General features: G+C 35.1%; 1 long non-coding RNA gene across 1 annotated transcript; it reads right to left on the reverse strand.

Moving 5' to 3' along the window:
- Positions 1 to 6,311: 6,311 nt before the first annotated feature.
- On the reverse strand, positions 6,312 to 6,775 carry LOC121268678. Its single transcript, XR_005941204.1, has 2 exons — positions 6,605 to 6,775; positions 6,312 to 6,497 (listed from the first exon to the last, which is right to left on the reverse strand). It is a non-coding gene; the product is annotated as an uncharacterized LOC121268678 (long non-coding RNA).
- Positions 6,776 to 15,046: the final 8,271 nt, after the last annotated feature.

Here is a 15,046-nt window from a genome sequence, read left to right on the forward strand (position 1 = left end):
GTACCATAGTAAGTAGCCTGATGACTTCTAGAATAAGTGGAACTAGGAAAAGCCTTAATCTTAGCTACTTGGTGTGCACTCGACCAATGTTTCATGTGGTAGCCAGAAAGAGAAGAGTGGAACTCGTCTAGGGAGTTCATTTTTAGGGTACAAGAGCTGGATCTAAGGCCTTGTTTCGATTCAGAAAGTGTCTCATTTCATCTCATCCTTTCCACATGCCCTTACATGTGGGGAGGATGACTTTACGTATGCTTGAGCCTTTGTTGGTAAAATTTCAAAAAAAATTGGCTGGTTGGAAGAGTAAGTTGCTCTCATTCAGTGGTAAAATTGTCCTTATAAAGCATGTTCTTAATAACATGCATATTCATTTATTGTCTGTGCAAAATTTGCCTAAAGGAATATATGCAAAGTTGAAATCAATTTTTGCAAATTTTCTTTGGGGGTTGAGCATAGAAGTTAAAAAGCGTAAATGGGTTTCTTGGAGCCGCATTTGTTTGCCGATTGAGGGAGGATTAAGAATTCGGGATCTTTATGAGATTCAACAATCTTTGTTCATGAAGTTTGCATGGAAATTAATTATTGGTGGTTTTATTTGGTCGGAATTTTTTTCTTCTAAGTGTGTGGGAAATGAGTAGATTTTTAAAACAACTATGGTAGTACTGAAGGGTTCCCATTTCTGGAAGGGGGTTGTGCAGGTTTTGCCTTTGATGTTCAGCAATTCGAGATGGTTGGTTAGAGAAGGATCCTTGAATTTTTGATTTAATAATTGGCTTGGGGATGGTCCTATTGTTAACCAGCTAACTATGGTGGGGGATTCTAATTTACAAGTTCGACAAGTATGGGATGAAGCTTTGTGAAATTATGGGTGGTTGCGGCAGATTGTGGATGAGAAAACAACGGAGAAAATTCATCAATCTTGGATGTGTGTTCGTGAGGGGAAGGATGTGTTGGTTTGGGAGCATTTAACTGATGGTCTTTTCTCCACAAAATCGGCATGGCAGCTAGTTAGATCGCATGGTACTGTTAGTAATTGGCAAAAGTGGCTATGGCGAGATCATGAGCCAAAGAAGATGCCATTTTTATGTTGGAGAGCACGTCAAAATGCCATTTCGGTGGATGATTCTATTCAACAGCTTGGTATTTCTCTTGCCTCTAAATGTCATTGTTGCTTGTCAAATAAGGTTGAGTCCTTGGATCATGTTCTTTGTGATGGGGAGGGTCCAAGAAAGGTTTGGGATTTTTTTGCGGCTATTTTTGGTGTTCATCTACCTTCTACGCGGGTTTGGGTTGTTAATATTTGGTGCAGTCGTGCTTCTTATTGCTCAGAAGTTCGTTGGCTTCGTGGTATTATTCCTATTCTTATTTCTTGGGCTCTTTGGAGAGATCGATGTGCGTCTTGTATGAAGGATGTGCAATATGATTGGAGGGGAATTATTCGCATGGTCAAAGAGTTGGTCATTGATTTGTCTACGTCGATGAAAAAGTTCAAGAGTTTGGGTTCACTTGATAGATGGGTTTTGTGTGAGTTTAATTGTCCATTGGTGCTGGTTGTTGTGCGTTGGCCAAGGTTGATTGTTTGGTCTCCGCCGAAAGTGGGTATGGTCAAGCTTAATGTGGATGGGGGTTCAATTGGGAATCCGGGTGTATCTGGTAGTGGAGGTATTGTTCGGAATGCAAATGGTCGGGTACTTGGGGGACTTGCACATTGTTATGGGCATGCTACTAACACCATTGCTGAGTGTCATGCTTTATTAGATGGGTTACGTCTTTGTCAACAGTTGGGGTTGAGGGATTTGGTGGTAGAGTTGGATTCTAGTGTTGTTATTGGTTGGTTCATCTCGGGGCCTTGTAACTATTGGTATTTGTGGAATTTTTGCGAGGAAGCTCAGTCTATTATTTCTATTTTTAATATTCAGTTTGTTCATGTATTTAGAGAAGCAAATATGGTATCAGATTTTTTGGCAAAATTTGGTTCTAATGGTGGGAATTGGGATTTTTTGGGTGAGGAGTATGGGGTGGGGAGGCTTAGGGGTCTTATTAGAACGGATAGGTTGGGTATTCCGTACGTTAAACGTTAAGTTTTGTTGGGTCATTGTTGGTGATTCTTTGGTGTAATTAGGGTTGTTCCTTCGCCGTAAGTGAGGATTTATTAATAAAATTGGGGAGGGGTCACTCCTGGACATGTGACTCCAACTCTTTCTTAAAAAAAAAAAAAATACTACAACTTTATCAAATTTTCACACAAAGTATAATAAACAATTTAACTTTTTCAAATCTCAAAACAATAATAATATTAAAAAATAATATTTTTTTCAACTTTCATTTTTTATCTAAAACCATCTCACTTATCTCTGAATCCAAACCAGTCCTAAGTTTTCTTATCTTTTCAAGTTGCAGCGAATTCCTTCAATTATTTGCTGAGCCCAACTCTCCGATGGGAGCAATTATACGGATAATGTTAATTCGGTTTTGAGGCTTGAATCTCCTGGGGTTGGCTCCAATGGTAAGGATTTTGATTATCCATTTATAGGTCTACTTCTTTACAACAAACTTCAACTTCCCTTACAAATTGACAAGACTACTATTGCCAAAATGCCCATGTCACCATTGAAAGTCCACTTGCTGTTAGACTAAAAACAATTCTAGAATGCAGAATTACACTTTAGAAACAAGAATTGATAGGTTTTAATGTCAAGAAATAAATACCTCTGGCCATTGATACTATTCACTGTTTTGCTGCGTTTCTCTCTGTGTTTGGCACTTCCAAACTCTTCTCCACTCTATTTAGATGGTGTAATACCGAAGGGAATTGAGTGAGTGAGTAAGTCTGGGGACCAAACACTGTATTTATAGCCGAAGCCTCCGTCAAACTTCGGTTTTTTACGTGTCCCACGTGATCCTATTTTCATGGGATCAATTATCAACGTGATGGAAGAGTGTTGGACCACTTCAAGGACTCTTAACTGATAGACTCGTTCTCACGGACGTTTCCGTGAGAAACGGTCAACATTCTCCCACTTGGTCCACACTCCTAATCAAAGATTTCATCTTAAACCCATCGATAATCTCCATTTAAGTAATAAATACATGAATCATGGCGATAGGTCCTCTAATGACGAGTATTACTTTCCATGTATTACTATGTATTTATTCTTTAAATATTATAATTTATGTGGGAACAATTTCTTAATGAATAAACCCTATGTTTATTCTTGGTCCAACATAGATGAATTTTTCTCAAAATTTAAATTAAGATGCACATCAATATGAGAAAAAAATCAAAATATTTATGAATTTCATTAAAATAACATTGTTCATACAATGAAAAATTACATAATGGAACCAAGTTCCATGTTCACTACATGATCATTGAATTTCAACGATGGCATGCCCTTAGTCAAAGGATCAGCGATCATTAGTTCAGTGCTTACGTGCTCAATGACCACTTTATTTTCTTTAACACGTTCCTTTATAACTAAATATTTAATGTCGATGTGTTTACTCCGACTCCCACTTTTGTTGTTTTTAGCCATAAAAACAACAGCTGAATTGTCGCAATACATTCTTAATGGCCTAGAGATCGAATCTATAATTCTAAGCTCAGAAATGAAACTCTTAAGCCATACACCATGTGAAGTAGCCTCAAAACAAGAGACGAACTCGGCTTCCATAGTGGAAGTGGCAGTCAAAGTCTATTTGGCACTCCTCCATGATATAGCTCCACCGGCCATAAAAAATATGTATCCTGATGTTGATTTGCGTGAATCAATACAGCCAGCAAAGTCAGAATCTGAGTAGCCAATTACTTTCAGATTATCCGTTCGTCTATACATAAGCATGTATTCTTTGGTTCCTTGAAGGTACCTCATTACTTTCTTTGCAGCTCTCCAGTGGTCTAAACCTGGATCACTCTGATATTGTCCCAACATTCCTACAACAAATGCAATGTCAGGTCTTGTACAGACCTGAGCATACATTAGGCTTCCGACAGCAGAAGCATATGGAATGTTCTTCATTTGTTCCCTCTCAATGTCGTTCCTTGGGCATTGGTTCAAATTGAACCTATCACCCTTCACAATAGGAGCTACACTTGGTGAATAATCATTCATCCGGTATCTCTCTAAAACTTTATTAATGTAGGTTTCCTGAAACAGACCCAAGATACTTTGAAATCTGTCTCTATGGATCTTAATGCCAATGACATAAGATGCCTCACCCATATCCTTCATATCAAAATTTTTAGAGAGGAATTGTTTCACCTCATGCAGCAAACCCTTATCATTAGTTGCTAGTAAAATGTCATCCACATATAAAACAAAAAAACATATTTTACTCCCACTGACCTTCTGGTATATACATTGATCCATAACGTTTTCTACAAAACCGAATGAAGAAATTACATTATGGAATTTCAAATACCATTGTCGAGATGCTTATTTTAAACCATATATGGATTTTTTAAGCTTGCAAACCAATTGATCACCATCACTAGAGTGGAATCTTTCAGGTTTTTTCATGTAACCCTCCTCCTCTAGATCTCTATTGAGAAATGCTGTTTTCACATCCATTTGTTGCAACTCTAAGTCAAAATGGGCTACTAATGCCAAAATAACACGCAATGAATCTTTCTTAGATACAGGAGAGAAAGTCTCCGTGTAATCGATTCCTTCTTTCTGAGTGAATCCTTTAGCAACGAGTCTTACCTTGTATTTCTCAATGTTGCCCAATGAGTCTTTTTTAGTTTTAAAGACCCATTTACATCCAATGGCTTTTACACTATTAGGCAACTCAACAAGATTCCAGATTTCATTACTCTTCATAGAATTCATCTATTCCTTCATGGCATTGTACCATAATTCTAATCTTTTGCAACTCATGGCTTGTGAAAAGAACTTAGGATCATTTTCGGCTCCAATGTTATAGTCAGATTCTTGTAGATACACAACATAATCACTAGGAATTGCCGATCTCCTTACTCTAATAGATCTTCTTAATGTTGCACCATCATCTTCCTGAGAAGTATGTGGTTCAACTTGTTGTTCAAAAGTTGTTGGCAACTCTTGAACTACTTGATCTACTGGAACGTCATCAGCAGCTTGTGGAATGTCAATGATTGGTTGTTCAACAACAGTTTGCACTTGAGGGGTATTGTAAACAATAACCATCCTATCACTTGAGGTGGAAGGTTGAGATTCTGAATGATCATTCTCAGAAACTATGTTCCTGGTTTGATCACTCCCACTGATCAAGTCATTTTCAAGAAACTTTGCATTTCTTGATTCCACAATCCTAGTGCTGTGAGATTGACAATAAAATCTATAACCCTTAGACCTTTCAGCATATCCAATGAAATACCCACTAATGGTCCTTGGGTCTAGTTTCTTCTCTTGTGGATTATAAATTCTCACATCAGACGGGCATCCCCAAACGCGCATATGTCGCAAACTTGGTTTCCAACCTTTCCATAATTCAAATGGTGTTTTAGGAACAGCCTTAGTTGGAACTCGGTTTAATATATACACTACCGTCTTAAGTGTTTCAGCCCACAATGATTTAGGAAGATTGGAGCTGCTAAGCATACTCCGCACCATGTCCAATAATGTTCGGTTTCTTTTTTCTGCTACACTATTCTGTTCCGGTGAACCAGGCATGGTGTACTGGGCAACAATCCCATGCTCTTGAAGAAACTTTGCAAATGGCCCAGGTGCTTGTCCATTCTCTGTGTATCTACCATAATATTCTCCACCTCTATCTGATCTCACGATCTTAATTTGCTTATCGCATTGTTTCTTTACTTTAGCCTTAAAGATTTTAAAGGCATCTAATGCTTCATTCTTGTTATGAAGCATGTAAAGATACATATATCGTGAGTAATCATCTATAAAAGAGATGAAGTATTTCTGACCATATGAGTCCATGTCTGAACTACATATATCAGTATGTATGATCTCTAATATTTTTGAACTCCTATTAGCACCTTTCTTTGACTTGATGGTCTGCTTTCCTTTTATGCAGTCCACGCAAGTCTCAAAATCAGTAAAATCCAGAGTATTAAGTACCCCTTCATTTACTAATCTTTTAATTCTATCTATGGAGACATGACCTAATCTCCGGTGCCATAATTTAGAGGAATCCTCATTAATAACACATCTTTTAGTGCTAGTGTGAACATGCATTGAATCATAAGTGATATTGTTTTGTAAATTAATACAGTAAAGACCATTAGACAAAATACCATTCCCAACACAATCAGATTTATAAAATAAATTGAATGTTGAATTTGAAAAATTAAAGGAATATTCAAAAGGTACTAGTCTTGAAACTGAAATCAAGTTTCTAGAAAAACTTGGAACATAAAAGGTCTTTTCCAACTTTAAAACAAAACCACTAGATAAAATTAAATAGCAAGTTCCTACAGCTTCCACATGCGAGCCCATCTTGTTTCCTGATAAGATGCTTCGCTCACTTCCCACTGGCTTCCTTAGGTTTTACAAACCCTGCAAGGAATTTGAAATGTGGATTGTTGATCCAGAATCAATCCACCATGTGTTAATATTGACATTAACCATATTAGATTCATAACAAACAAGTGATGTTGGATTACCTTTGTCTGCAAGCCATTTCTGGAATTTGGAGCATTCCTTCTTCATGTGTCCTTTCTTTTTACAGAAAAAATACTTGGAATCTTTCTTAATACCACATTGGGGAGGTATTTTGCCTTTTCCTTTCAGTTTGGCTTGAGATTTGCCCCTTCCATGCGTTGCCAGCATTGCACTTTCACCTTATTCCATCATCAGTCTCCCTTCCTCTTGAACATACATGGTCATGGGTTCATTAATTGACCATTTATCCTTATGTGTGTTGTATGAGATTTTGAAGGGTCCATATTGATGCGGGAGGGTGTTCAAGATGTAGTGCACCAGGAAGGACTCTGACATTTCAACCTCGAGTTTTTTCAATTGAGCCACATTGTCCCTCATTTGCATGATGTGCTCACGCGCACATTTCACACTAGTGAGCCTTAGGGATGAGAACTTCATGATTAGGGTGTTTGCTAGTGCCTTGTCTGAAGTGACAAATTGTTCATCAATGGCCTTTAGCAAGTCTCGGACCTTTTCATGCTGATTGACAGAACCACGAATACCAGCAGAAATTCTAGTCTTAATGAACATCGTGCTGAGGCGATTAGATCGCTCTCATCGCTCATAACGTGCGATGGCTGCTGCATTGCTGGTATCAGTGAGTGCTGGTGGTTCGTCTTTCCTAATAGCATAATCTATGTCCATCCACCCTAAATGAAGAAGAACTCTTTCCTTCCAGACTTTGTAATTATCTCCCTTAAATTCAGGGATATCATAATGAATATCAGAGAAATTTGTAGGTTGTGTAACTGCATATAGATTACATGCTTACGTTAAAATTGAGGCCTAAATAAATATTCATATGTTACCAATGTAAATCATGCTTTAAAAATTGAATCTAATGACATAAAATTGCCTGTGGGCTAAAATTTTAATTCAAGTAGATCCAATTAATCTATATGATAGAATTTTATCAAATTATTTACTTAATTCATAATTCTAAAGGGTATATTATAATTTGATGTATATTCTATCTTAGACTTTTATGATAAAACTATCAAATTATTTACTTAATTCATAATTCCTGTGGGTAATTTATGAATAACTTGATATTTTATTCTAATTAATAATATAAATATAATAAAAATTCCTGTGGGATAAAATTTATTATATTAAGTATAATTAATTACAATTAATGTCTAATATTCTTTATGTAATCCTAGTCAATCATAATAATTTTACTTAATTAAAGATGCTGTGGCTATTCTCTAATTAACATAAAATTATATGGATCACTAGACATTTAAATTGCATAAGACTAGGTTAATATTATGAATTACAAAATTTTAACTAATACTAACATGTTATTATTATGCACAAAATATTCATAATATAAGCATAAAAAATGTATAATCAAAACTGCATAACATTTAATTTCATGTTATAAACTATATACTCATCCAAAAATTGCATGTATTAATATAAAGTAAAATTAATCAATTCATGCAAACTAAATATGAGCATAATAAACAAATTTACACTACAATTATCCAAATTGCATATAATTAAATAATAATAATAATAATAATAATTATAAGCACAAAGGGCATGAGCCCAAAAAAAAAACCCACTTTTCAAGTTATCTAAATAAAAAGTGGAAGAGAAAAAAAAAAACTTTTCAAGTTTTTTTTTTTCTTCTTTTTAAACAAGCCCATATAAACGACCTGTCGTTTTCCTTATTGTTTAAAACAAAAAAAGCTATGTAAATGACATGTCGTTTTTCTCAACCTTATAAACGACGTGTCGTTTAATATCGTACTGGTTAAATGGCTTCCAAACAAAACGACATGTCGTTTTCATCAAATTGAAAACAACGTGTCGTTTAGCATTATACTGGGTAAAATTGCTTCAAACAAAATGACATGTCGTTTTCATCAAATTGAAAACGACGTGTCGTTTATCATTATACGAGATACAGACTCCTGAAGTAAACGACATGTCGTTTTCATCAAATTGAAAACGGCGTGTCGTTTAGTATTACTGAATGAAACATTACTTGCTTAAACGACATGTCGTTTTCAATAAGGCTGAAAATGACATGCCGTTTGGGTCATCTTCAACCTCCAGACAGCATGCAGAAACACGATTTTTAGACCATTTTTCACCTCAAAAATCACATTTTTAAGCACAGAAAGTTTAGAAAAACTATTTCTAAATTATTTCTAAACTTCTTTCAAGTCAAAACCATCTAAAAATCAAAACTTAAAAATTTTGAAAAATTTCGGCCAAAAAACAGAGATGAACCGAATTTTGATTTTAAACATCAAGGCAGAGGTAAACCTTTCTCTGATACCAACTGTTAGACTAAAAACAATTCTAGAATGCGGAATTACACTTTAGAAACAAGAATTAATAGGTTTTAATGCCAAGAAATAAATACCTCCGGCCATTGATACTATTCACTGTTTTGCTGCGTTTCTCTCTGTGTTTGGCACTTCCAAACTCTTCTCCACTCTATTTAGATGGTGTAATACCGAAGGGAATTAAGTGAGTGAGTCTGGGGACCAAACACTGTATTTATAGCCGAAACCTCCATCAAACTTCGGTGTTTACGTATCCCACGTGATCCTATTTTCATGGGATCAATTATCAACGTGATGGAAGAGTGTTGGACCACTTCAAGGACTCTTAAGTGATAGACTCGTTCTCACGGACGTCTCCGTGAGAAACGGTCAACACTTGCTATATACGTTTATAAAACCTAGGTGTTCTTAGCAACTATACTGCTTAGTACACAAATTACCACCCTTTCTAGTTACATTTACCTTTTTCATATAATTTGGTACTTGACAAACCTCTTCATTTACTCTTCTTCCACCGTTATCAACAACTGCTATTTCTACCCTCTTCTTACGGCACATAACATGCTCCCATCAAATCACCTTGTGTAAAAGATGCGGGTATTTGGAACGAAGAGACCAATAATCTTCCCAAGTGGCAACTTTTGGAGTAGTGGTGTTATTCCACTATATTAAAACCTCCATGATGGGACGATTATCTTTTTTATGGCTATGATGTTCAATGATATTCTCTGGTTCTTGTAAAATTGCACCATCAATATTGATCAGAGGCAATTTCAGAAGGAGAATCACATATTGGCCTAATTTCTCTTTCAAACATGATACATAGAAAATAAGAATTTGAAGGTAAGGCTGATTTATAAGCCACCCGACCCACTTTGATGACTTGAAAATGACTAGAAAAGTGGGGAAAGTTTGATGTTATGGCACATCGCCAAAGAACGTTGGCGATAAGGCTGCAACCTGAGGTAAACCCAATCTCTTTAAGTGAGCTCCGATTCCTACAGCACGCACATCACATTCTATGATGAATACCTCTGAAAAATCTGGAAGTGCCGGCATAGGTGGACTCGTGACAGCAGCTTTAAACTGTTTAAAAGCCTTAATTGTCTGTTTTAGTCCACTGAAATGCATTTTTTTTTTTAACTAAGCCGTCAAAGGAGCTGCATTTTGACCATAAGCTTTAGTAAACTTAGGGTAGTAGCCTGTCAGTCCTAAAACCCTCTCAACGACTTCAGATATTTGGGACATGACCACTGTAACATAGGGGGTAATCTTATTAGGATTAGCCTCGACACCCTCTGTGGAAACTATATGGCTTAAATACTTCACCTCCCATGACCAAATTTACACTTCGACCTCGGCATATAACTGATGAGATTGCAAGGTTTGCAACACAATCTTAAGATGCTGTAGATGATCTTGTAAGTTTTTGTTGTAATACTATTATGTCATCAAAGAAAATAATAACAAATTTGTGTGAGGTCTGAAAACATCGTTTACGAGATTTTGAAAAGTGGAGGGTGTGTTTGTAAGACCAAACGGTATCACTAAAAATTCATAGCCTTCATGAGTATTAAAGGGTGTCTTAGGGATATCAGCTTCCTTCATCTTGATCTAGTGCTAATTTGATCTCAAATTCTGCTTAAAAAGAAAAGGTAGAGCCTTGTAACTCATCAACTCGTCAACAACTGGCATGGGGTATTTTTCCTTCACTATGGCCTGGTTTAACACCCTATAATCTATACATTCGCCAGCAACCGTATGCCTTCCTCATCAACATAAATGGAGAAGAAAATGGAGACTGACTTGGCCTTATTACACCAGATTCTAAAAGCTCCTGAACAATCTTCTCAATCTCAAAGTTTTGACAATATAGATATCTATAAGGTTTGATACTTAGAGGTTGTGTTTCTTCTTTCAAATTAATCTGATGGTCATGGGACCTCCTGGGGGGTAAGCCTCTTGGTTCCTCAAAAATCAATCCATAGCTGTAACAGTTGCTCAATTACTTCATTAATTGTACAAGAGCTATCCTCATATTGAAGTAATTGTAAAATTACTCCCTTATTCTCCATTTTTGGTACCTTTTTCAACTCATTCTCATCAATTAAAGACTACTTGAATGCAACCCAATTAAACATCTTCGTTTTCTAAACCCAAACTCCATTTGGCAAAATTTCATAGAATGGGACCAAGAGTCCTCAATCATTGAACCGCTAATACAAGATCATAGCCACCCAAGGATAACAAATTGAAATCTGATGACTTCTAGAAAAGTGGAACTAGGAAAATCTTGGAGCTCATTTGGACACTTAGAATATGTTGAAACTCTATGAATAATAGTAAAATGGTTTGTGAATAGTAATGAAATGGTTTGAGTTAAGATATTTTATTGGATTTTGGAAAAAGAGAGAAAAAATTGAATAAAATTATTATAAGTTGCAAAATTGTTTGAATATAATTTTTTAATATTATTTTGTTTTGAAATTTGAAAAAGTTGTATTATTTTTTATATTTTGTTTGGAAGTCTGGAAAAGTTGTATAGGGTTTTTTGTTAGGATAATGATTATGTAATGATTAGATGAAAAAGTTAAAAATTTGAAATTGAAAAGTGTTTTGTATTTAAGTGACATTTAGAAAGGAAATTATGAAAAGTTTTGAAAATATCTAAAAATTTTTTAGTGCCCAAACGAGGCTTTAGAATATCTCAGAATTATGTGAATAAGTAGTGAAATGATTTGTGAATAATAGTGAAATAATTAAGACATTTTATTGGGTGTTGGGAAATGAGAGAGAAGAAATTGAATAAAAATATTATAAAGTTAAAAAGTTATTTGAATATAATTTTTAATATAATTTTTTTTTTGAAATTTGAATAAGTTGTATTGTTTTTTGTGTTTTGTTTGGAAGTTTAAAAAAGTTGTATTGAGTTTTGTATTTGAATAATAATTAGGTAATGATTAGCTAAAAAAATTGAAAATTTGAAATTGAAAAGTATTTTGCGTTTGAGTGATATTTGAGAAGAAAATTATGAGAAGTTTTGAGAATATATGAGAATATCTCATTATCCAAACAATACCTAAGGGTATGTTTGGGTTTTGAGCTCATCTCAACCATCTCAATCTAATCATTGATGTGGCCTATTACTTTTTCAACTTCTTATAAAAAGTTAAAACATATTTCAGCCTAGTTTATACATTCAAACACATTTCAATTGACCTAAAAAATTCACTCAAACATCTTAATTAACCACTATTCACAGATCAACTGAGATAATCTAAGATCACCTTAGCACCAAAACATAGCTAATTTTACCTACTTGGTATGCTCTGGACCAATGTTTCATGATGCTAGGTAGCCAGAAAGAGGAGAGTGGAACTTTTATCAAGAGCTCATTTTTATGGTACAATAGTTGGATTTAAGTTTACTTATCTTTTCAAGTTGCAGCGAATTACTTTCATTATTTGCTTAGCCCATCTCCCCAATGGGAGTGATTATATGGATGATGTTAATTTGGTTTTGAGGTTTGAATCTCTCGAGGTTGGCATTCGGGTTCTGGCATGGGAACCCGGGTTTCAAACCTGGGCCGGAACCCGGATCGGGTTAGCTTGGGTCAGACCCGAGTCGGAACCCTGATGAATCTGGAACCTGAGTTTACAATTCGGTACCTTTTTTTTTTCAATTCATATAACATCAAAACATTAAGTTATGTACATTCTTAACAAGGATGTAGAAGGAAGGTCATAGGTACAGTTCCAAAGAGTATAGATTGATGTAGTATGCATGTCATCAATTTCCAAACAAACACCATGAATGATGGAGGCGGTTGTGAGAGTTGATTACCTAACTTCAGCATCTTAAGAACATTTGTCTGCCAGGTGCTCCAATCGGTGCATGAAATTCCTATGGGTATTACTAGAAAATATAAGAACTAGTTGTTTGCTGAATATCAATAAAAATTGCCCCATGTTTGGCTTTTCATGAGTGCATAGGTAATCTACAAATGTTCCATTACTGAGCTGTGTGGGACACTCAGAATTCACTCAGTAATTGATAGTTTTATTTAATAATAATAACAAACAAAACCGGGTATCGAGTGTATCAAGGTTTTGTAACTCGGGTTTCGGCCTGGAACAATTCCGGGCTGGAACCCAGAACCGAAATCTGGTTTATTAGGTTCTAGATCGGGTCAAGAAAATATTCGATCCGGATAAACAATCCTAATCTTGGTCGAATTATCGACTTATAGGCCTACTTTACAACAAAAACTGACTAGACTACTATTACTAAATGGCCCACGTCACCATTGAAAGTCCACTTGCTATTTACGTTTCTAAAACCTAGGTGTTATTAGCAACTATGCTACTTAGTACATAAAACGCCACCATTTTTAGTTACATTTAACTTTTTCGTAACTGTTGCTTGACAAACCAAGAATTTTACTCTTCTCCCACCATTATCAACAACTTTCATTTCTACCTCCTCGTACGGCACATAACATTCTCACTCCCATCAAAGCACCTTACCTACAAGGTGTTGATATTTCAAACGAAGTTCCCAAGTGGCATCTTTCGGATCGGTGTCTTTCCACTATATTAAAGGTTAATATATTGGCCTAATTTCTCCTTCAAACACGATACATGTAAAACCGGATGGGGCATTCATGAATATTAAAGGCTGTCTTAGTTCATCTTGATTTGGTTATAACTTGATCTCAAATCCTTAGAAAAAAAGATAGAGCCTTGTAAATGAAGAAGAAAATGGAGATTGGCTTGGCCTTATTACACCATATTTTAATAGCTCCCCGAATAATCTTCTTAATCTCAAAATTCTGACAATACGGATGGATACTTATAAAGTCTGACACTTGCAATGTTTCTTCTTTCAAATTAATTTGATAGTCATGGAACCTCCTTAGGGGGTAATTAAGCCTCTTCATTTCAACTTCCCTAAGGAACTGACTAGACTGCTATTACCAAAAGGCCCATGTTACCATTGAAGTATACTTGCTATTTACATTTCTAAAACCTACATGTCATTTGCAACTATACTAGTTAGTACATGAAATATCACTGTTTCTGTTTACATTAACTTCTTCGTATATGTTGCTTGACAAACATCTCCATTGTACTCTTCTTCCCACCATTATCAACAGCTTAACTTAGCTTGACCAAAACAAGTATAACACAAAAAAGGAATTTTACCTGAAATAAAATAAGACAAATGTTTCTCTTTCTTGTCATGTACTTCTAATTCATATCAAATACTAAAAGAAAATTATTTATTTGCGACTAGTTATTTTTAGCGAAATGATTATTTTCAGTTAAAATGAATATGTTTTCGTAGCTAAAATAGTCATTTTAATCACAAAAAAAAAAGTCACAAATACATATTTTTCTTGTAGTGAAATAACAAATTCAGGTATACGTACTAGAATTGGTGAAATTTTAAAGAAGAGATCAAATGGACTTTTTTTGCAGTGAGGCTGTGACAACCCAAGCTAGTTAGGAAAAATGAAAAATGAAAAATACATACACAATACTTTTCACAACATATTTTATAATCATGTTTTAAAATGAGGGATATTATTGTAAAATATTTTATAAAAATAACATTACTTTATAAAAATATCCTTATTTTACATTATGTATTATGAAAAGTGCTGTGAAGAGTGTTGTGTGTGTACGGTAAATTCCCTGGAGAACGCGTCACTCCTCAAGGAATCATGACTATCAGGGATTGCGACATTCCCTAGATCATCAATGTTGCTCGCATCTCACGGCTAACTCCTCGATCATCAAGGATTCGAGTGTCGTGACCACCAGGGAGCAGCATGTTTTCCCAGCTTGAGCGTCACTTCATTGCCATGATCATAAATATACTCATTGACTTTCTTTCAACTACTCTTTACATATATATATATATATATATATATATATATATATATATATATATATATATATTTTATAAATTGCTTTATGATCCTTGGGTTTGATAATTTTTCAAACTCGTTTATGGGGTAGAAAAAGTTTCACAATCATTCTTATGGCATTACCCATATATCAACATGATTCTCCTTTTATCTCAATTTTGTTTAATTGA

The sequence above is a fragment of the Juglans microcarpa x Juglans regia genome, chromosome 5S (assembly GCF_004785595.1).
Source record: "Juglans microcarpa x Juglans regia isolate MS1-56 chromosome 5S, Jm3101_v1.0, whole genome shotgun sequence".
Classification (NCBI taxonomy): Eukaryota; Viridiplantae; Streptophyta; class Magnoliopsida; order Fagales; family Juglandaceae; genus Juglans; species Juglans microcarpa x Juglans regia.